Source organism: Zalophus californianus, chromosome 2 (assembly GCF_009762305.2).
Source record: "Zalophus californianus isolate mZalCal1 chromosome 2, mZalCal1.pri.v2, whole genome shotgun sequence".
Classification (NCBI taxonomy): Eukaryota; Metazoa; Chordata; class Mammalia; order Carnivora; family Otariidae; genus Zalophus; species Zalophus californianus.
Window position 1 is genome coordinate 31502456 of NC_045596.1, and position 23192 is coordinate 31525647.

Below are 23192 nucleotides of genomic sequence, written 5' to 3' on the forward strand. Positions count from 1 at the left end.
TTGAAACTTGACAGCATCAGAATCCCCCGGAGGTTTATTAGAACAGATTGCTGGGCCCCACCCCCGAAGTTTCTAATTCAGTAGGTCTGGAGTGGGGCCCCTCAATCTGCATTTCTACAAGTTTCCAGGGGATGCCAATGTTGTGGGTCCAGGACCACACTTCCCAAACCTCTGCCTGGGACCTTCCCCTTGTCCTCCTGGACCAAGTGGGGCTCCCCGGTGCCTGCTCGTGGTGCCACCAGAAGGCAGGGACAAGAGCCAACACTGCCCACCCTGTGAGCACCGAACCAAGAAGTAGCAGAAGTAGCAGAAAAGGTTTCTACTCATGGCCCCGCCGACAAGAACCCGACAGATGAGCCACACCCAGTTGCACCAGCGGCTGGAAGACGGGATTTCCAGCACCGTGTTTGTGAGCCCTGAAAAGACCGCAGGGTATTTTACTGCTGAAAGGAAGGAGAGAGGATGGCTATGGAGGACGGTTTGCTGAAAGGCGCTCTGCGATCTGCACCCCACCCCTGCGCTTTGTGTCCTCTCCCTTCCCACCTCTCCCCCTCACTTGCTGGTCCTTAGACGCGCCGGGCTCTCTGCTCTGTTGCCCGCACACTCTCGGGCCTTCGCGTGTGCTATTCCCTCTGCTTTCGAAGCTCCTCGCCCAGACGGTCGCTTGGCTTGTGCTCACTTCACTCTGGTCTCAGCTCAAATGTTCCTCCTCAGAGTGGCCGCCCCCACCACCCCAGCGGGGAGCCCCCACCCCATCTGCCCCTGTGGTCTTTCTCCTCTTCCTCTGCTCCCCCTGCCCGGGTCACTCAGTGCTGCCAACAGCGTGCTGCAAATCTGTTTGCTTCTCTATTTGTCCCCGACCCAGGAAAGCAGAGGTCCGTGAGGGCAACGCCGGTCTTCTTCGCTCTTACATTCTGGAACAGCTCCTGGCACAGAAGAAGCTCTCAAATCTTTGCTAAACAAGTGCAATCTTCCATGTTTGATAGGCACGGCCAGATTGCTCTTCAAATAGATTGGTGTTTCGGTTTTAAATTCGTGAGCCCGTGCAACCCTCATTAATTTGGAATATGTTCTTTGGGCTTCTTGTCCTCGATGTTTTTTGCGAAAAGTGGCCCTGAAATATTCATAACGGGTTCCTCTGCCTCAGCGCTGGGGCGGCCTCAGCTCCCCAGGTCCTGGAAGCTACACTTCCCAGCTGGGGTATGAGCCAGAAGAAACAAAGTGGGCTGGCAGCAAATCTTCCTAACTAGGCAACACTGTTTCTCAAAGGAACATGTGATAGTCACACCCATTTAATGTAAGAGCCCAATCAAGGGAGAGGCATTGATCCAGCTGACTTAGCCCGCATCAGGAAAATCATCCCCTATCTAAACTATCTTGATTTACAAGATTCTTAATGGCTCAAAAGTGCTGTATCGGCTTAAGCAGATCAAGGAAAATAAACATTTCATAACTGTGATAATATAAGCGCCTCCAGACACAGAACAGCTCAGCCCCGATGGATGGTTCTTATAAATAAACCAGGCAATAGCACACTACAGAAATAACTAGAATTTCTGTGACTTCATGGGGGAGCCAAATGGAAATGCCCTTGCCAAGTGAATGCTAAAGTCATCCCATAGTCAAAATATGGTCAGGCGCTAGATGGGAGCCAGACGTTTTGCTCCAACGAGAGACCCCTTCTCAAGTGGGACCCAGTTTCACTTGAGCCCTCAAATGGAATTTTTAGGCTTTGGGTTTAGGGAAAGGGACGCATGACAACGAAATGAGTTTTTCTAAAGGGTCTGGTTAAAACCAAACAGAAACGAAACGCCGGCAGCAGGCCTGGAACCAGCTCTGACTCAGCGGCTTCTGTGGTCTGCATCCACGGCCCATGCCATCTGGATTCACAATGCCTCGCAGCCCAGCAGGGTCCTGTGTGATTAAAAAACAGGCCAGGCACTGGTCCATGAGACAGAGATTTTCAGCACCACTGGTTAAAATAAAAAGTTTCCTGTTAATCAGAAGAGACCAGTTATCGGAAGAACCCCATTTCCTCAGCATGTTTATTTTTGAGATTTTATGGTGATAAGAAGAAAGCAAATTATTTTTCAAGGGAGTCTGCTGTAGCAATTTCTCTCGGAAATTGTATTTTCTGGGACAAGGTGTCCATGTGAGTTTTTTTGTGTGGGCATAGGAGTATCCCAGACAAAACCAAGGGAGCACCCCCCCCCACCTTTGCCCACTGGCTCAGTTCTGGGGTAACTGTGCCTCCCCAAAGGGGCTGGGCTGCACTGATGCCGGGTTGGCCAGAAGAGGTCATTGGGTTGAGACTGCCCCCGTAACATTCCCTGGCGTATAGGTGGTGATTTTTCTTACTCCCCAGATTCCAGATCCCCTCAGTAACTAGCTTGGCAGTCTGCATGATGGCAGTCAAGAGAGGGGAGCAAATGCATCAGAAAGCCAGGCCGACCCAAGGTTCAGGAAGGCCCCTGGTGGGTGGGGACCTGTGCGAACCCGTGGGTCGTCACCTCCGTGGCTTCAGGACTAGCAGGCGCCATCCACAAAGTCCCATCTTGGCCTGATCCGGAATCTTCTAGAAAGTTCTAGCATTTTCTGCACCAAGCAGGGATCATAATCCTGGGGTTTAATGGGGGTGCGTGCTGCTGCTACGGCAGCAGCTTACCAGTCAGGGAGTGCCCTCCTCCATGTTCCCTGGTAGGATCAGCTCTCAGTGAGCTCAGGCCCTCAGAGCACCAAAAGAAAATATTTTTCATGTGATGTGTTTAGAAACTGTTTCTCACAGGCAGAGGCACACCGAGACTTCGAAGGCCACAAACCTAACAGCGTTGCAGACACTTTGGAAGCCAAAGACGCTTTTCCAGTTCCCAAGGCTGCCTGACAAGGCTGCCAGGGTCCCCAAGGTTGTTCGAAGATGCTCCCCTTGCAGTCTCTTTTCTTTTGGTTTCTTCCCCCACCTGATCCCTTTATTCCCCAACCGTGACCAGCCTGGCCTCCCCTGAAAGCCTCCCTCCAGCTGTGAACTTGGAGGGAGGTGCAGAAGCTGTGTCCTCTGACAGCAGAAGTCTCAGTGGCCCAGGGTCCTTCAGATCTCTGGGGGGGGGGGGGCACTGGCTTTTTCTGTTCTGTTCACAGTGCGCATGACCCCCTCCGCACCGGGACATGAATACCCTCGCGGTCAGGGGCCCCATGAGAAGAAGACAGGAGAGACGTCCTGTCTCCAGCTCCTTCCCAGACCCCCGGCTCTGCTGCCCGCCTCCCCACACCGGCAGTAGTCCCCTGCTCCACCATGGAAGACCGGGCGGGAGACCACCCCGAACCCTCCCATGGCAAACCCAGCCAATGCTCTAGGACTGCGCTGGCCAGTCCAGGCGCCCCTGGGCGCGCGTGCAGCCCGAGCACTTGAAAAGTAGCTAGGGGGAACGGAGATTCCAGAAGTGTAGACTACACAGCGGATTTGGGATACTCAGCAGAAAAAGAGAATGTAAAATGTCTCCTTAATAATGTTTCTGGAATGATATGATTTTTGATATATTGGGTTAAATAAAATGTATTCAAATTAACTTCAGTTTCTTTTTACTTTGATTCAGTGTGGCTACTAGGAAACTTAAAATGACCCGCGGGGTCTGCATTTCACAAGACGAGGCTACTCTAGAAACTCTGGAAGGAGCTCCAGTGTGCTCCAAGGGTCAGGAAAGTTCCTGAAGGGGAGGGTTTCCCCAGAGAAAGAGAGGAGGGCTTTTTTGGGTGGGGAAGCGATCCCCAGCAGAGCAGGGGGCTGGGGCGGCAGGACGTCACCTGGAGTGTGTCAGGTGACTCAGGGGGCACACGGACCCCGGAAGCCGCGATGTGATCTGTCTCCACGCCCTCGAGCCCTCCGGCAGGAGGGGGAGCTGCGTTTGCCCTGCAAGTCTCTGGTCCAGACAGTGGCCCGCGCAGCGGCATTTTTGCACCTGGGCAGAAGGTCCAAGAGCAACAGCTCCTGTTTCAGGGCCGAGGCCTTACTGTCCGTTCAGTTTTCTCAAAAATCCTCCCCAGCTGGTTTAATTCCCGCCCGGGTTTCACAAACAAGGAAGCGGAGGTTAACAGCGCGCATGAGGTGACGCCAGGTCAAGAGAAGCAGAAACCGGGACGGCCCCCGCGTCCCCGCCTCTGTCCTCTACGCCACCGCCTCGGCCGGGACCCCCCCCCCCCCCCCCCCCCCCCCCTCCCCGGCCCAGCTCCGCTTTCCTGGACTCTGCCGGCTGCTCCGGATCCAGCAGGTACAGCCCCGGGGGCCCTGCCCAACACCGCGCCCTGGGCCCCAGGCTGTGGAATGTCCGAGAAGCATCCAACAGCCTGCACTCCAAGTTCCCGGCGGGCTAGGGCCGCTTGGCTTGGGTGGGGCGAGGCGAGAGGGTCCTCGGAGGCGCTGGCTACCCCCTGCTGGCTCCCCCCGCGCCCCCCCCCCCCCCGCCGCCTTCCCTGCTCCGCTCCGGCTCTGCTCCCCGCGGGGCCCGGGGGGCCTCTGCCTCGGGCCCAGCCCTCTGTTTTCTGTTTCACCCTGGCAGGTTCCAGCTGGCATTTAGATCTTATAAATAGCCGCAGCTAGGGTGTGACTCGGGTGGAGACGTGGAGCTGGTACTCCACCCCGAAGGGGGGAAAAAAGCTTATTTAATTCATTTCTGCACTTGGAAGCCTCTCCCGGTTTCGAAGGCCAATTAGGCGGCAGCTGCCGGGGTTTTTCCTCTCCGCATCCCACCAGGGCCAGCTGGTTCTCGGCGCCCGTGGCCTTCAGCGCTTTCACGAGGTTGGGTGGGGTGGGCGGGGTCGGGCCCCAGGGCTCTGAAGCGGCCTGGCTGAGTTCGGCTGACTTTGGGCGAGAGCCTGTGGGTGGGGCTGGGCCAGTCTCCACCGAGGACCCAGCCCTTGTCTGTTTCTTCCCCCAGAGGCAGGAATCTGGGCCAAGAGGAAGGTTTTCTTGAGAGAGGGAGATGGAAGCCCCCAAAGTGGTACCCTAACCAGATACCCCCCCACCCCCACCCGAGAGGGTTCTAGGCCTCTTGTCTCCTGGAGAATGTGCATCTCTGCACCGTGCATCTGGTATCCATCCTGTGCTGCCTTGTAGTTTGTATCGGCTCTCAGGAGCTGGGTCCTCCTCAGGGCGGCGGGGATTACGGTGCCCGCCCAGAGTTCCTGGGAGGGTGGCCTGGTTCAACACATGGAAAGCACTGGGCACAGCGCCTGGCACACGGTGAGGGCTCCCAGATGCTCTCACCAGCTTCCGTATTAGGTTGAGATGGAGAGCCAGATAACACTCAAAGAACAGTTCCTGAAGTCTCCAAAGCAACTTCTAGGAAGACCAAAAATAAACTGGAGGGTTTCCAGTTATCAGCCAAATATTAATATCTTAAGTGATTTTTAAAAATGGAAGCATTAGATAATAAACTGTAAAATGTATATTAATATGTAATTTTTTAAAAAAAAGCATTACAAGATAAAATAATGACAAGAAAGCTAAGCAAGTGGGTATGTCAGCAGACAAAAATGTGAAACACCCCAGCACTCATCCTCCAGAGATCATTGTCATTATGAAAACTCCTTGATGCGTGACCTTTTGGCTCCTTTTCTATACATATATTAATTTGCTTGCGTGTGTCTGGGCAGGCAGGGGATGAAGCTCTGATGTAGTTAGTGAAAGAAGCTCTTTGGATATGCTTGGGGCTTGTGTGACTGAAGGGGGAGAGATGGACCTGGGGCGTGCAGGGGGTACCACAGACAGAAAAGGGGTGACAAGGAAGGAATGTTATGGCCTTTATCCTCCACCCTCCTTGGAACCAGGCTCGAGTTTTCTCCATGGAGATGGGTAAGGGCCATAGTCTACAGGAAAAGTGTTCATGAAAGACTTTGTGAGACTCTGGGCATAGGTCTCAGCACCCAAATGACAAGCTGTGACACAGAGTTGGGGGGGACAGTCTTGGCACTGTCAGCAGTGGGAGGTTTTGTTAAGGGTCTGTTGGGTGGCCTCCAACAATGATGACTTACTGCAGAGAAAGCCAATGGAGAACTGTGTGTGGTTCCTGGGGCCAGGACGCCGACACCCCTTCACAATTGCCTGGAAATAATGGGAAGATTTCAAAGGGAGGCTCAGGTCCTTCTGTTTGGCAAGGGGAGCTCAGAGTCGTTGGAAGCTGGGCATAAATGTGAATATGATGTCATTATTAAATAATATTGAATCATTTGTATCACTTCGTTAGTAGCTCTTGCATGGTTAATTAGGATGAAAACGCATTATTGATTTGATTATTTTTTTATTCAAGTATAGTTAACATACACTGTTGTATTAGTTTCAGGTGAACAGTATAGTGACTCGACAATCCATACCTTACTCAGTGCTCATGAAGACAAGTGTACTCTTAATTCCCTTCACCTATTTCACCCATCCCCCCATCTACCTCCCCTCTAGAACCACCAGTTTGTTCTCTATAGTGACGAGTCCGGGTTTTTTTTTTTTTTTTTTTTATCTCCACAGAGTCTATTCCAATGTCTGTTGAATAAGAGTAAGAAGATAAGATTCAAAGTAATTCCCCAGGAATCTTCAGATTCTATCCGCTGTGAGACACTACCAGGTATTCAAGGATGGTTGGCTGCCTTTCATTCCTCTGAACTCCGTCCTTCCTTGGCATGATGGAGAAGGAAGAGGAACTCAAGACCCACCTAGTGCAGCATCTTACATCTAATGAGGTACCCAACTGAGCGAACGATTTGAACTTAACACATCCCTAGTTTCAAGAGCAGGCCAAGACACGTGGCACCTGGGACTACAGCTTTGCCTCCTCCAGGAGCTAGAAATCTGGTGCTCAGGAGAATGTCAGGTGTGGGCCAGGCCCCTGGGAAGAAGCACACCCTCCTGCATAACAAAAAGGCCACAGTCCCAACTTCACTCTCATCCCCGTGTCTAAAGGGTAGGGGCAACAGAGGAGGAAAACCTACCTACAGAAGCATCAGCCCTTTCTAGGTGATCATAGTGTCTTGCAGGGTGCCTTGGGGGAGCCCCACTGTACAGAATATTCCTTTTGTACATGGTGCCTGTGGGTCACGTTCCTTAGGGAATATCAGGTGAGAGAAAGCCTGGTGGCTGGCAGGTCGTGGGATCACTATGACCTGGGAAAGCCTTTGGGGGCCAAACCTCTTGTTCTCTCTCTGATGGGCCTCCCTTCCCCAACTAGAAAGAGCATCATCCTCTCCTCAGAACACCATTTAACTTCCTCTTCTTCAGAGATGAAGTCTTTATTATCAGATGTCAAGATGTTTTGTACTCAGTCATCAACGTCACTTCTCAGAGAGACAGTATTTTATAACCTGAAGACAGAGAAGAGCATGGAATAGCTGCAGGTAGAGACAGTTGATTTCATTGATGAATTCCATTTTCCCCTCAATGAGTGCCTAGAGAAATCCTTCTTAAGTCTGCCGTTTCCACTGCGACCACCTTGTTCAAGCCAACATGCTCTCTGAGTTGGACCGGTGCAATAGTTTCATAGTTCTATTTGCTTCCGTTCTTTTTTTTTTTTAAATATTTTTACAAGTTTATTAATTAATTTATTTTTAAGTAATCTCTACACCCAAGATGGGGCTCGAATTCATGACCCCGAGATCAAGAGTTGCATGCTCCACTGACTGAGCCAGCTGGGTGCCCCTATTTGCTTCCATTCTTGACTTTCTCCAGCCATTCTCATCAAAATGATCTTTAAAATAAAATAAAAGGGGGGGGGGGCACCTGGGTGGTGCAGTTGGGTAAGTGTCTGACTCTCGTTTTCAGCTCAGGTCGTGATCTCACAGTGGTGATCTCATGGTTGTGAGATCCAGCCCCTTGTTGGGTTTGGTGCTCAGCTCGGAGTGATTCTCTCCCTCTCCCTCTGCCCCTCCTGCTCCTGCTCTCTCTCTCGCTCGCTCTCTCTCTCTAAAACAAACAAATCTTTTAAAAACTTTTTTTAAAGGGGACATCTGGGTGGCTCATTTGGTTGGGCATCCGACTATTGATTTCAGCTCAGGTCATGATCTCAGGGTCAGGAGATTGAGCCCCCACGTCATGCCTCAGTTTGGGCTTTGAGCTCCTTGGGAATCTGCTTGAGATTCTTTCCCTCTCCCCATCCCCTGACTCTGCACATGCTCTCTCTCTCAAATAAGTAAATAAATCTTTAAAAAAATAAAATAAAAAAATACAACTTTAATCTTGCCCTTCTGGATCCCAGCTGGAAAGTCATTGACTGGCTATTTCCCTTCTATCCATTGTTTGCCAATGTGGACTAAACCATTCAAGACCCTGCAGACCGTGGCTACCGCCACTGAGCTGCAGTGACCCTGGCTGTCTTTCAGATCCTCAAATCTGCATGAGCCTCCCCTCCTGCTCCAGAGCCTTTGCCTGGACTCTTCCCCTCCCTCTCCTCCTTCACCTAAAATTAACTCTTTTACTTCAGATCTCAGCTCAAACCTCACTTCCTCAAAAAGCCTTTCACAGCCTCCAGGCTTGAACAATTTCCTTGAAATACGTTCTCTTAACACTTGGTAATGTCCCTTCATATCACTTATCAGAGTGAGTGCCTGTATATGTTTCTGGGTGGTTACTTGATATTGACCGGCATTAGTCTGTGTCGCCAGGGGATTATAATTGCCTGAGAATCGGGACTGTGCCTGCTCGCTCTCTATCATATTCTCAGTGCCTAGCACAGAGCCCAACACAAAAGTGCCCAGGGATACTTGCCAGATATGTAGGCTTGGCTCCCTGGAGTTTGTCATCAGCTAGGACAGAAAAAGATCCCAACTTATTCTCCAAAGCCCTCTTCAAATGTCCTCCTCGTTATGATGTTCCCTGTCCGTTCCCCTTTCCTCCCCTCCACCCTGGGCAAAATACAGCTCTTCCAGCACATGCCCCAGCCTGCTCTGTGCTCCTTACTGATCCCTCCTTGGGCTTTTAAAGGAAGACTGGTCTGACCTCCCCTATACTTTCAGCTGGGCACCTCCACCTGGATGCCTGTATCCGTGTCTTAGGGCCACTGTAACAAAGTACCAGGAACTGCTTAAAACAACAGAAGTTTATTTTCTCATAGTTCTGGAGGCCAGAAGTCAAAAATCAAGGTGTTGGCAGGGCCATGCTCCTTGTGAAGCGTACAGAGGAGAATCCTTCCTTGCCCCTTCTAGATTCTGAGGTTTGGTGTTTCTTGGCTTGTAGATGCATCACTCCAATCTCTGCCTCCATTGTCACATAGTTGTCTTCTTATAAGGACACCAGTCACATTAGATTAAGGTCCAATCTACTCCAGAGGACCTCATCCGAATTGATCTGCAGCTACCTTATTTCTAAGTAAGGTCACATTCTGAGCTCTTGGGGGTTTTAACTTGGACGTATCTTTTTGAGGGATACAATTCAACTTGTAACAAGCACATTAGGTAACTCACACTCAGGTCCCAAATCGCCCTCAGTGTCTTCTCCCCAAGCCTACTCATCCCCCTGCATTCCCTCTCTTCACTGGGGCCACTTAATTAGTGGCATCTAGAGCAGAGGGGAAAGTCATTCCTATTTTTCTCCCTCTTCCATATCCAATTAGTCATGAAGTTCTACTGACTGTCTCTTTAACCTTTCTCGTATTCATCCCCAACGACCCTATTTCAGTTCCTCCATCATCTTTAACCTGGACAATTGTAGGAATCAAACCAGTCTTTCCATCTCCTGTTTCATTCCTTTTCTAATTCATCCCCTATGCTGCTGCATGAGGAATGCACTTAAAAGACAAATACGCGGCACCTGGGCCGCTCAGTGGGTTAAGCGTCTGCCTTGCCTTCGGCTCAGGTCATGGTCCCGGGATCCTGGGATCGAGCCCCCAGTCAGGCTCCCTGCTCAGCAGGGACCCCCCGCTCCTTCTCTCTCGCTCGATCTCTCTCTATTTCAAATAAATAAATAAAATCTTTTAAAAAAATAAAACACAAAAATGACCACCATACTATGTTTAAAACTCTTTTAAGAGCTTTGCTTTGCACATACGGTGGTCCAGACTCCTATGCACAGCACAGAAGCTTCCATCATCTTATTCCTATCTTTCTTAACTTTTGCTATTGCCTCTCTGCACTCTCTTCTCTAATCACTTTGAACTATTCTGTTTCCTAAGCTGAGGAAATGGTTTCATGCCTTTGCACTTGTAGCAGAGACATTGACTATATTCATGGAATAGCCACGTGTTCCTGCACATTTCACCACCTGGTGAACTATGGGATTAGTTCTAGCCAATGCAGTGGGAGTGGAAATTATATATATCACCTCCGCGCTGAGGAATTTACCCTCAGTGTGTTACCTGATAGCTTCTGGTGCCCTTTAGTGCCAACTAAAGTGAAAGGCTTACAGAAGATAAAACTCTCACGTGTGCAATCAGGAGGATGAAGTTTAAAAGGAGGTCCAAAAATTACTTTTAACTCAGGCGTGAGTGCACTAGAGTGGAATAAAAGTGGGTCTTGTTAGCAGGAAGTGATGATTTGGGAAATAACATTACACGTGTGTGACACTGCCAGAATGACTATCAAATTAAAATCGTATATATCTGGCTCACTGGAAAAGCACGAAACAGGGATTGTAAACAAAATGCAACTCTCTCTAGGGCACCTGGGTGGCTCAGTTGGTTAAGTGACTGCCTCCGGCCCAGGTCATGATCCTGGAGTCCCTGGATCGAGTCCCGCATCGGGCTCCCTGCTTGGCAGGGAGTCTGCTTCTCCCTCTGACCCTCCCCCACCCCCATGTGCTCTCTATCTCTCAAATAAATAAATAAAATCTTTTTTAAAAAAATGCAACTCTCTCTCTCTCTCCATCTGTCTATTATCATTCTGTCCCTGAGAGCCGTAGGGGCCGATCCCCATGTTTTGTGCGGCCCCTCTTGGTCTCCTTAAATTTTATTTGATGGCAGCAGAATCCCTCTTCCTCCAATGTTGACTTGGGCAAGCCGATGAACTTACTGTCATGTTCAGACAACACAAAAATCCTTTGAGTTGCAACAAAATAGCCTCATTTCAGACCTTAACATTCCAAGTCCCAGGTAATAGTTAAAACCCGGAAACCAATTTTGCCTGAAATCCTTTCTTCTCCCTTGGCTCAAACCTGCCTCACCCTGGAAGCCTGCCCTGGGAAAGGGGGCGTGGTCTTTTCCTGGCCTCTCCCTCTGCTCACCTCCTCCCTCTTGCTAGCTGCTCTTTCCCTCCGTGCTTGGAATGAAGCCCAGAAAGGGGAGAGGTAAGGGAATAAGAGAGTTCTCACGTGGCTGGGTGGCCTAAGCCCTTTGGGCCGGCAGCTGGCCTCTGTGGGGTGGCCTGGCAGATGATTAAAGCTGGCTCTGTCACGGACTTTGCAGCGGCCTCCAGCTGGGCCCCCCCCCCGCCCCCCACCACCCGTCTCCTGTGGTTCCCTTGACCCAGGCTGAAGGTCTCTATCCCTCTGGGTGGTCTCATGTGACTTCTTCTCCAGCTCCTGGGATTCTGGGGGTATAATGGCCAGCCCCTTTCTGCTGAGATCTTCTGTTCATGCCTACAGGCCCCAAGACCACCTCACACTGCCCCACACCTGCTCCCTTTCCCACGGGGCCCACATCTGGTCTTGGAACATTACCCTGGCTTTGCCACCAAAGTCGTATCCACGGCTAGCATTTAAATGTCTCTTACACTGTTCCAGCACTGTGCTACGGACTTGACATTTGTTACTGCAGTTAATGTTCATAACCACCTACGAAGTAGGTAAATCTGGCAGGCCATATCCATGAATGTTTATTTAAAAACTTCTGCCTTAAGGCCTGTTGTCACAAAACACTGCAGGCACATTTCATCTGTCACTGGTTTTGATTACAGACAGAGGAACTGGGAGATTGAGGCTCTAGCTTAGCTTGACCATCAACTCACTATGAGTCTTAGGGCGAGTCAGCAATCTCCAGTTTCCTTCTCACCCTAAAATTCTGGGACTTAAGAAATAATTCTAGAATAAGGATGTTGCATGTTGGGGTTTCGTGTGGGAGGTGAAAAAGGCTAGTTAGGACCTCAGACACAGAGAAGCCCAAAGAGTCCAGATAGAAGTAACCCTTAAATGTCTGGATCATATCTAAGCTCTGAAGAAATGATATTAAAATGTCTTGAAATCTAGGTCTTTATCATTGTTGTTTCTTTTTAAATTTTATTTATTTATTTGTCAGAGAGAGAGAGAGCGAGCACAAGCAGCGGGAGCAGCAGGCTCCCTGCGGGATTCGATCCCAGGACCCTAGGATCATGACCTGAGCAGCCAAAGGCAAACGCTTAACCGACTGAACCACCCAGGCGCCCCTCACTGTTTCTTTTATAATCCTAATGAGAAGTCTCAACAAAAAAAGAGGTTTCAGCCCATGATTTCAAGAACCTGCAAAACATTTGTCCCTCTGACTCGTTAACTCCGCTACCAAAAATAAATTCTAAAAAACAATCAGCAGCACACAGATCTGTGAATGACACTAGTCTGTAGTAAACAACTCCCCTCCTTCAGTGGCTGCTCACGTGACTCCAGAAAGGGTCTCAGGGCGCCCCGAATATAGCAGGGCTCTCTCTCCTCACCCTCACTGCAGCTGTACATCATAGCACTCGTCAGCATCTGATGTTGTATACGTGTATTTGTTTACCGTTTCTTCCAGCTAAGCCGTTAGCTCCACGAGAGCAGCAGGGGCAGATCGAAATTTAGTGAGGCCTGGAGAGCATATAAATCTGAGGTCCTTGTTCAGAAAAACAATCTAAAAAAATATGAAAATGAATATGGATTTGGAATGAAAAGAAAAAGTCCTCGGAAGGCTCCTCGTTAGCCTTAGAGCAAATCCGCGTCAGAGTGGAAGGGGCGTGGTCTGTCTTGTTCAAAGCTGCATCCCCCGGACCTCGAACAGAGTCCGGCCCCACCGTAGGTGCTCAGGAAATACCTGCAGAACGAAAGAGCGCCTGACCATCGAGAGCTGGTTCAATGAATGAGCTACAGGAGGTAGAAAGAGTTTCCATAACTGGCCCCTAGACACCATCAGTAATCGAAAGAACTGGATTTGAGCGTAGGTCTCTCTTCCTCCTCTCTGGGTTCGTGGCTGCACAACTAGAGTCCATCCCCAGCCTCCCCTGCCGTCGGGGGTTCTGTGACCACGTGACACAATTCTTGCAAGTTAAACGGGAGCAGAGCTCACGGTGCCACTTACCGGCTTGAGGCTTAAGTCCATGGGTATGCCTCCTCCTCACGCCTTCCTTCCACCTGCTGGCTAAAATCTGGACGGGGCGGGGGAGGGGGGGAGTGGGGATTCCGTTTGACAAGATCGTGAGGGGGTTGGCAGAGCAATAACTTGGAAAGAACCAGGGTTCTCAAATGATCATAAAGAAACAGAGCTCCTTCACTGACCAGCACAGTTTACATCAGGATTGTGATGTGCCAGAGAAATAATCTTCTTTGTACTGTAAACCATGGTGTGTGTGTGTGTGTGTGTGTGTGTGTGTGTGTGTTTTAATTTAATTTATTTATTTTAGAGAGAGAGTGTGTGCGCAAGCAGGGAGGGGCAGAAGCGGAGGGAGAAAGAATCTGAAGCCGACTCCGCCCTGAGCCGGAAGCCCTACACGGGGCTCCATCCCACCAGCACAAGACCGTGACCTGAGCCGGAACCAAGGGTGGGCAGCTCACCCCACTGGGCCATCCAGGCGCCCCAAGTCATGGTGTTTTGAGGCCTCTCTGTTATGGCAGTTTAGCCGCACGTTAACTCACATCGTTTTTAAATCCAGGCCCTTTTCATCACGCTGTACTTTCTCCTAGCAACACTACCAGAGACAGGGAGGGGGATTTACTTACCGTCAGCCTGACAGGGGTCTTGTGGCTATCTCCGGGCTGTTCCTCGTGCTTCCTTCCCAGCTAATAGAACAACGGCTAGCTCTGTGTCCAGTACTGTCCTAAGTACTTTCCATGACATGGCTCATTTAATCCTTACCTTAGGAGCACATAGATTATCTCCATTTCACAGCTGAGTAAACTGAGGTGCACAAAGGTTAAGCACCATAGCTAGTAAGTGAGAGAGTGGGATTTAGAGCCACACCAGCTTGTTCCACTGCTTACTCTCCCAGCCACCATGGTACGTTCTTCTGACCCTCTTGCTTCATTTCTTTCTTTTTTTTTTTTAAGATTTTATTTATTTATTTGAGAGAGAGCATGAGCAGGGGGAGGGGCAGAGGGAGAGGGAGATGCAAACTCCTGGCTGAACGTGGAGCCCAGGACCTTGAGATCATGACTTGAGTAGAAGTCAGACGCTTAACCGACTGAGCCACTCAGGCACCCCTTGCTTCATTTCTTTTGCTGTCTTCCTGTCCTTCAGCTCATTCAATTCTCACCTTGTGAAGAGGCCAGTAGAACACCAGATGTCCATAAAGAAAAAGAAGTTTCTGTGTGTCCGCCCCTCTTCTTCCCCCCCATCAATGGTTCTACCTTTTATGTCCCTTCGGTATCTTCCTATGGTGTTGGGAACTCTAGCGTTTGGGGCGTGCCATTTGGTACAAATCACCAGTATTGCATCAGGCACCCTGGGCACAGTGAAGAGAGCCCTGAACTGGGAGCCCGAGGTTCCGTCTCTGGCCTGGCTCTGCCATGGGTTGGTGTGCAACCTTGACAATGGCACTCTTCTCTGTGCAGTGACAAAGAGGGATGATCCCTAAGGTCCCAGTACTCTGAACTCGATACCCTGTGAGTCGTTCCTTCTTTGGCCCACTATCTGTCTGCTGGTACTGCTGCTCTGCCTTTTTGCAGAAGGCCAAGGAGCAGGGATCAGCTCCATACTTGGGGTTTTGGAGGGACACCACGTGGTTTCACTGGATTTAGAGATGAAAAAGGAGAAGATGAGGGTGAGTCAGACCCTGTCGGTTTCACAGCAGTCCTGCTATCTACAGGCTCCAATGTCTCCCGCATATACAGATGCAAATGAAACAGGATTCAAGAGCAAGAGTGGGGACAAGGAAGCTTCTGGGCTTGAAGAGGGAACCTGAGCCCAACCGACCAGTGAAATGGTCCCCAGCCTGGAATCCTAGTTTCCCTGCAAGTTGGGATCGAATGGCCTCCAGGAGACTAACGGACGAAGGTGGCGCCAGTGCCTCGGAACTGCTGCCAATCATGGCAAAATGAGTATCTTCTGAAGGAGGGAGATTGAGCAAGAAGAAGAATTTGAGGATGTGTGAATGAATAAATAAGGGAAAAGGCAATTTTCCCTTCGCAAAGACCTTTGAGCAATCAAACAGAAAAGGCATTCAGCTCTCCAGGATGGACACCACCCCCCACCCCCCGCCCCCTGCCACCACTACTTCATGTTGATTGGTCATGGCTGGAACACATGTAGGTTATGGGAAACCTTTGAGTCTGGCTGCTCAAATGGCTCCTTCCTGATTTTACCAGAGTTCCCCTTCTGGAAATTACTTGCACATGGTTTGATAGAGTTATCAGTTCTGGGCTAAGAAAATGGCAGCCAGGCCCCATTTGGTCATATGATGAGCAGGGACAGGAAAAAACAGGGAAGAGATAAAACCTGAAACAGGGTGGGCCTCTGCCAAAGGCAGGGTGTCTAGTGCTCTTTTGCTTTCTCAACAAAATTACGATATTGAGCGCCTTGACTATTCGCCCCTCGCTCACTCTGTTGAGTGGGTGGCATAAGGGAGGAGGAGGCGGTGACAGGAGTGACAGGAAAGGACATGGGGCTCTGAGAGGTCAAGAGCTGAGGGACAAGGACCGTGAATTCAGAGCAAAGGGGCATCGGAAGGAGCAAGTCTGCATCATGTTTAGCTAACTTCTTTCTAACAAAGGAGAAATTCTGTGCAGTCATGGATGATCTGCAATTCAAAGAGCCAGAGCCAAACTGAGTTGAGAATATGCTTTGTGTGGAAAGGCATTCATAGTATCGACGCCCCACATACCTCCCAGCCAAGGGAAGTTGTCCGCTACCTTTGAGGACTTGTCAATGACACGGTCCCTCGGTGCCGCCACTTTCCCCTCTCCCCTCCTCTCTCCCTTTCCTCTCCCCTCTTCCTCCCACACTGGTTGCGAGTCTGTCACTTCAACTCAGCCCGGCCATCTGGAACCTTCCCTCCGAGACAATATTCCCCACCTCAAATTAAAAACGGCCCTTTCCTACTTGATGGGAGCCCCGGTATCAGGATGGTTGAGGACGAGTGCTGAATGGCAGTGTAATGTGGAGATTTCCTGGGGATTTCAATTCCTTGGCTCCCCCTACCCTTTCATGATAAAGGTTAATCAGAGGGGAATGGAAACAACACACAATCTTATGAGAAATGAGGAATGGGTCAGATGGAACCCACAGAGACTGGCTGAGATTTCAATTTTCTTACTGTAATGAAAACTGCATTTCCATTAACTGCTGCAGTAGAAATTACTTACCGGCGGTCACCTGTGATAGCATCATCCTGTGGGTCACGTGGGGTGCATGGGTGCTGCGGAGTGGGGTGGGGGGGGAATGGTTGCTGAGGCACGTTCTCATTATCACCTTCCACACCGTCCTCGGGAGGCTGCAAATGAGCAAAGGCGGTGCTTTTGTGTGGAAAAAGAGGCCCAATTCATACTATCATGGTGATTTAAAAACTGTTTCCTTCTCCTACCCTTTTTCTGTGACCTTCCCTTCCCTGATTTGAATTTGTGGTTTTCTGCATGTGTTCTGCAGGACGCCTGATAGAGGTCAATCATAGTAAATGACCGTGTTATGTTCCAGGGACCTACTCTGAGCCAGGCAGTGGACCTGGTGCCTCATTTACTTCTCCCTCATAGTTTTGTTTCTTTTGCTTCTTTTCTTTTCTTTTCTTTCTTTTCTTTTCTTTTCTTTTCTTTTCTTTTCTTTTCTTTTCTTTTCTTTTCTTTTCTTTTCTTCCTTCCTAAGATTTTATTTATTTATTTGACAGAGAAACAGTGAGAGCAGGAAAACAAGCAGGGGGAGTAGGAGGGGAGAAGCAGGCTCCCCGCTGAGCAAGGAGCCCAATGAGGGACTCGATCCCAGGACCCTGGGATCATGACCTGAGCTAAAGGCAGATGCTTAACCCACTGAGCCACCCAGGTGCCCCTCCTCATAGTTTCCACTTCCCCACACACCAGAGATTGTCCCCCAGCACTCACCTCTCCCTTCTTCCTTGATAATATAACGCCACATTTTTTTTAGCTAGGTACATGGATTTCTATGAGAAGGCCACAGAGCACAGCCTCCCTTGTGGCTACACGTGCCTGTGTGGTCACTGTGTTGTCAGCAAAAGTGTTGCATGCAATTCTGAGGCAGTGTCCTAAACAGGAAGAAGCATGCCCCTTATTGTCTCTTCTTTTCTATGCCACCTGGAATGTGGACATGATAGCTGGATGTGAACAGCCATATTGGACCATGAGGTGGAAGTCACTTACTGGAAATGGTAAAGCAACAAGAAGGAGCTGCAGTCCCTGATGATTGTGAAGGAGAATGTTGAGGGTGTTTGTCACTTGCAGCTGAACCTGTCCTACCAGAAATACCCTGTAAGAAGGTAGTAGAATGAGGTGTTGGAGAATAGAGGCCTCCGGGGTCAGACATACCTGGGTTAAAATCCTGTCTCTTCCATGCATACTAGCTTCATGATCTTAGGCAAATTACTTAGCTGAGCTAGGTCTGATTCTTCATTTGCAAAATCAGTATAAGTAAAAAATAAACAAAATGGATTGGGGGAAAAATTAAATTATAGAATACACTTAAAATTTTCAGCATCGTACCTGACACATGTTAAGTGCATGACAAAGGATAGATATTATCATTCTAATATTATAAGTGAGGAAACAAACCTCGACGAAGTTAGGAAACTTCTCCAAGGCCATGGACACAGATAAACAACAGACAGTATGTTAGACCTGGAAGCTCCCAAGGCTTGTGATTTTTCCATGACATTGACCACCATGGATGCCCAGATGTCACCATGAAAAACAAGGGAAAAAAGTTAACTGTTTTTCATACTTGCTAGTGAACACACACACACACATACACACACACACTACACACTTTAGGTAGCTCAGCTCATTCTTTGAATGTAAAATTATTAGTTTTACAAAAGAATCTACTGAAACAGAAATGTTTGTTTGCATGAATATGTGCCAATATCAGTAGGTACAAAGTTTCTGGCAAGCTGCGCTGTTGTCTGCAGACCCCTCAGGGTCACTGGCTGGTGATCAGTCCCCTGTGACATTTCTGCATTTCCTTGCGTCCACACTGAGCTCGAGCTCATTTTTTCATTTGCAGATGAGTTGAACTCAGAGATCTCAGTCCTTCGTATTTCCAGCCTGTGCCGGCGGTGTCCTTCCTGCCCAGACCTTCTATCAGACCAGGGCTGAGGTTTGGGCAGGACTGTTTTATAGCAACTGAGGGCTCCTAACAGCAAGGGTGAACTCAGTGGCCCATAAGTCGAGGTGGATGATTTGAGGAGGCAGGGACTGTAGAAAGTCAGGGACTGCGTCTGTTCTGTCCACTGATGCATCTCTACTCAGAAGGACTTAATCAGTATGTAGTGAAGCATATTTGGATGAATGAGAGCTCTCAGGATCACCATGTAATAAACCATCTTTGATAAATCAAGCCACTGAGCTGATGCTCACAGGACTCCCCCTCGGGGCCTGGGTAGAGGGGTCACTCGTCCAGCTTTTTCCCCAGCACCCGATCCCACCACTCCAATAGCACTCCTTTCTTTCTTCTAGGGAGCTTCCCACCACAGGCTGCTTTTTTGGAGGGCAGGCGGTAGAGGGAAGTGCCTGCTCTTAGAAACCAAAGGGGCCGGATCCTCTCTCTGGGAGCTTTGAATTTGCACAACCATTGCAAGAATGTGGGATGGTTAGAGGCCATTCACTGCAGGACCAGTGCGCAGACCACACGCCTCTGCTCTGAGTCTCCTCTGGCCTCGCCTTTACCAGCTGCCTTAGTCCCTGCCCACATTCCCACCCTCGACTTCCAACCTCCCACGGAGTCTGATGTGCCATAAAGTCTTTGAATAATCCCCAGCTTTGTTTCTTAAAATAGCTTTCAAGCAACATTGCAAGAGAGATTTTGCTGCTAATCTTTGTCTTCCCTGATAGACCTCAAGATTATTTGGTAAATTTCCAAATAGCAACTTGGGAGCAGCAGAGAGAAGTTGTACGGTCAAGGCCAATATTTTTCAATTTGAAATATGGAGACCGAAGTAATAGGAGAAGGTGACAGTGACTATTTCTGAAATGATTATTAGAATCGACTCTTTGGCACTGAAAAAGTTGGAAAGAAGTGAGTTGAAAACTGGATCCATGGCTCAACACAGTGCCAAACACCTAATTTTACAATTGTTGATGCATTTTTCTCATCAAGGAAGAATGTACTTTGGCAGGTTTCTCCTCCCGCCGCCCCCCTCCCCGGCCGCCCCGCCCCACAGAATGGTCATTTTCATGAGGCCTCTTCACATGTTGTGATGATTCTGGGTCATTTTCTCAAGTTTGGAACTGTGGATGTGGCCATGACTGTTTCCAGACAGAAAACAGTGGAATCCTGGAAAGAGCTGAAGAAATGATCAACTGTGATTTCGTACTTTGATCCAACTGAATGAAGAAAGCAGGTCCTTTGAGTTTTACATATCCATGAAAGCAATCAGGCTCTCCTATTCTCCCCTCTGAGTGTTCTCCGAAAAGAATGCACTTGCATTTTTTAAATTATATCAGAAAATATGTTTCTTTGGTTTTTATATCTTAAAAAGAATGATTTTGAGAATCAAGTTTCACACGCCAATTTTAATAGTGTAATTTCTGTTGGAGTAATTAGCTCCCTTCTTCCTCATCTTTTTCTGAATCCACTGGAAAAAGTAAGAAGACAAAGGAGGGAGGCCGAGAGACACCAAAATAACATCTTTCCTATCGACAAGGCCGACATTGGAGAAAGTGGAATATATCTGTGGGCAAATGGACTTCCTAATCCTGAGCCCACATATTGGCCAGACTTGCCCATCTGGCTGCAGACAGAGTCAGACCACTGCTACCCTCCACACAGGGTAGGCGTGGAGAGCTTTATTGCTATGCTTGCCGTGGGTTTGAGAGCCACCTAGATCATGTTTTCTCTGGTATTTCCTAAAAAGAAGACACAGGAAGGGGCTGGGCTGTGCATGCTTTGTTTCTTCTCACAGACTCCCCGATTAGGTAAGTCCCTCTGCTGTCCTGAGGAGGAGTGAGTGAGGGCTTCAGGGAGATGCTGTGCTAATGAGGCTCACAGCGCAGGGAAGGGAGCTCCTGAGTAGGGAGAAGTAGCTTCCCCGTGAAAGTCTTCAGGGACAAAATCTATTGCAGTCAGCATTTTTTACTTACCGGTTTTGGTTTCTATCCCTCTCTCCTCCTCACTGCCCCTTGAACATTCTAATTTGAGCAAGAGGGGGAAAAAAAAACTGCATAGGAAAAAAAAAACACTGGAGACCTGGGTCCTGGTTGGGCTGGTGGGTAAGTCGTGGGGGCTCTCCGGGTCTTGTTTGCCTCCAGCCTGAAGGTATAGAAGAGGTTGTTCCTTGCTAAAGCCAGTGCTATGGTCTGGCTCCCATACTTTTCCTTCTGGGAACCTTGCCTTCCCCTGTATTTTTCAACTTCTTTTCTCCCCCCGCTGGCTTCCCTCCATAGGCTTTTAGACATTTACAGATCTTGCCCACTTAAAAACAATATCCTCACTTGACCCCTGCCCTTTCTAGCAACTTCCTTATCTCTGTATCTTCATTTTTTTTTTAAATAAAGAAACTTTTTCAAAATGTTGTCAGAATGTGCTGCCACCTTCATCTACCCCTCAAAACAGACTGGCTTCTGGCTTCTAGCTTTATGACACCCCCAAATGCTTCTTGCTAAGTTGGTCACTCATCTTCTACAGCTCAATCCAGTGGACATTTTGGTTCTCGTTGTACTTGATTTCTCAGCATTATTTGACACTGCTGACCAGTCCCTGCTCTTCAGAAATCACATTTCCCTTCGTTTTCCTGACACAACACTTTCTTGGTTATCTGCTTCTGAAGGCTCATGTCCTTCTAGTCAGCTAGATCTTAGAGTTCTGCAATACCCAGGTCCTCTCTAGATTTCTCTTTATTCTCTTTCACTAAAAAAATGATGAGACAGTTTACTTATTCAACAAATTTTTATAGGCACCACTATGTGGTAGGCACTATCTTAGGCATGGAGAATTCAACAGTAGAAAAAAAAATTCCCTGCTCAGATAGAGCTCCCACATTCTAGAGGGAGAAGAGAGTCAATAAATAAATAAGAAAATGAGTATGTAATATATGAGGTGGTGACCTTGCTATGATGAAAAATAAGTTGAGGTGAGGGAATGCATATTTGTGTGTGGCGAAGCAGTACTATAGTTACATAGAAGGGTCAGGGAGGGCAGAGTTCTGAAAGAACTGAGTGACTGGAAGAGCTTGAGAAGGATTGGTGTTAATTTTTCTTTAAATATTTAGTAGAATTCACCTGTGAAGATATCTGGTCCTGGACTTTTTTTCATAGGGAGGTTTGATTACCGATTCACTCTCTTTACTTACTATCGGTCTGTTGTGGTTTCTGTTTCTTCTTGAGTCAGTTTAGGTAATTTGTGTGTTTCTGAGAATTTGCTATTTTGTGTAAATTATCAAATTTGTTGGTGTACAGTTGTTCATAGTATTCTCTCCTAATACTTTTTATTTCTTTACAGTTGGTTGTAATGTCCCCATTTGCATTTCATTTTATTTCATTTTTTTCTTTGTCAGCCTACCTAAAGATTTGTCAAGTTTTGACGTGTGTGACTGAGCCATGGAGTTGTCTAGTGGCTAGCATTCTAGGTGAGATGACAAATAATACCAGCTAACACATACTGAGAACTTGCTGTGCATCAGGCATTTATTCCAAGTGCTTTACCCAGGTGGTAAGTATAATAATTCATCATCTTCTTCTTCTTCTTCTTCTCACTTTCCAGATGGGGAAACTAGGGCACAGGGAGAGGTGAATGTCTTGTGAAGATCCAATGGCTAACGGGGCAGAGGTGTGATTCAAGTCAACCGTTTGACTCTAGGACCCCATCTTTACCTCCACACTCTTACTTTCCCAGACTGTGAGTCCAGTGAAAAGAAATTATCAGAATATCAAAACAAAGACAATAAAACAAAACCTCACCTCATAGATCTCAGTATATAATTTTTCTCTTTTTAGAACTATCTGAGGAATATGTCATTTCCAGCTTGGAGTAAGAAATGGTACAATAATTTTACCACCTAATTTTACTCCCTAGCTGGTTCCAAGATATTAATAACTAGAGTTGGACCATCCCTGCTACATTTTGGTTGTTAAAAATCCCCAGCTATTTTCCAATATATGCCATTTTATAGAATATATTTTTCCCAAGTATTTTTTCCTTTCTGGGGAAACAAAAGCATGTTTTAACAGCACACAATCCATATGCTTCTGATTTACTTGTACTCAAATCTCAAAAGTGTTGCTTTATAAGAGTTATTTTATTCCTCTTCAAACTGACTTGAATAAAAATTTCTTAACATTTTCCTCCTCTTTTATTTTTTTAAAAGATTTTATTTATCCGACAGTGAGAGACACAGCGAGAGAGGGAACAGAAGCAGGGGGAGTGGGAGAGGGAGAAGCAGGCTTCCTGCGGAGCGGGGAGCCCGATGTGGGGCTCGATCCCAGGACCCTGGGATCACGACCTGAGCTGAAGACAGACGCTTAACGACTCAGCCACCCAGGTGCCCCCATTTTCCTCCTCTTGAACACTAAGGGGTATTTTGCTAAGTAAAGAATATTCTGATAACACCATAACTTGATTGGTTCAAAACCAAAGCCAGGGCTTCTTAAAAGGCCCTGGAAAGACACGCTTCCCCATCCATAGCTAAATCGTGGGATGATTCAGAACCTCTAGGCGGCTAATGGCATAGGTTAAGGATGCTGATGGTTCCAAAGACACAAAAGAGTTTTTAATCATTGGCCATTCCTATGCACCCCACAGTGGGATTGTAAGTATTTTTTCTTCTCTGTATAGAAAAAAAAAGGTGAGTGGGAGAAGAAATTTCTCTTGTCAGCTTGAGCTTTAAAAAGAAGAAGGAAGTATGGGATGAGTGGATGTTTTTAAGCTCAGGCATATGTTAGAGGGGGAGGAAATGAGACTGAGTGAGAAACAAAGTGC

At 48.1% G+C, this 23192-nt stretch overlaps 1 long non-coding RNA gene across 1 annotated transcript; it reads left to right on the top strand.

The window, feature by feature from the left end:
* Positions 1-4024: 4024 nt before the first annotated feature.
* On the top strand, positions 4025-22556 carry LOC113925333. The gene is made up of 4 exons (XR_003520982.2): positions 4025-4262; positions 6512-6723; positions 21772-21843; positions 21978-22556. It is a non-coding gene; the product is annotated as an uncharacterized LOC113925333 (long non-coding RNA).
* The last annotated feature ends 636 nt before the right edge of the window (positions 22557-23192 follow it).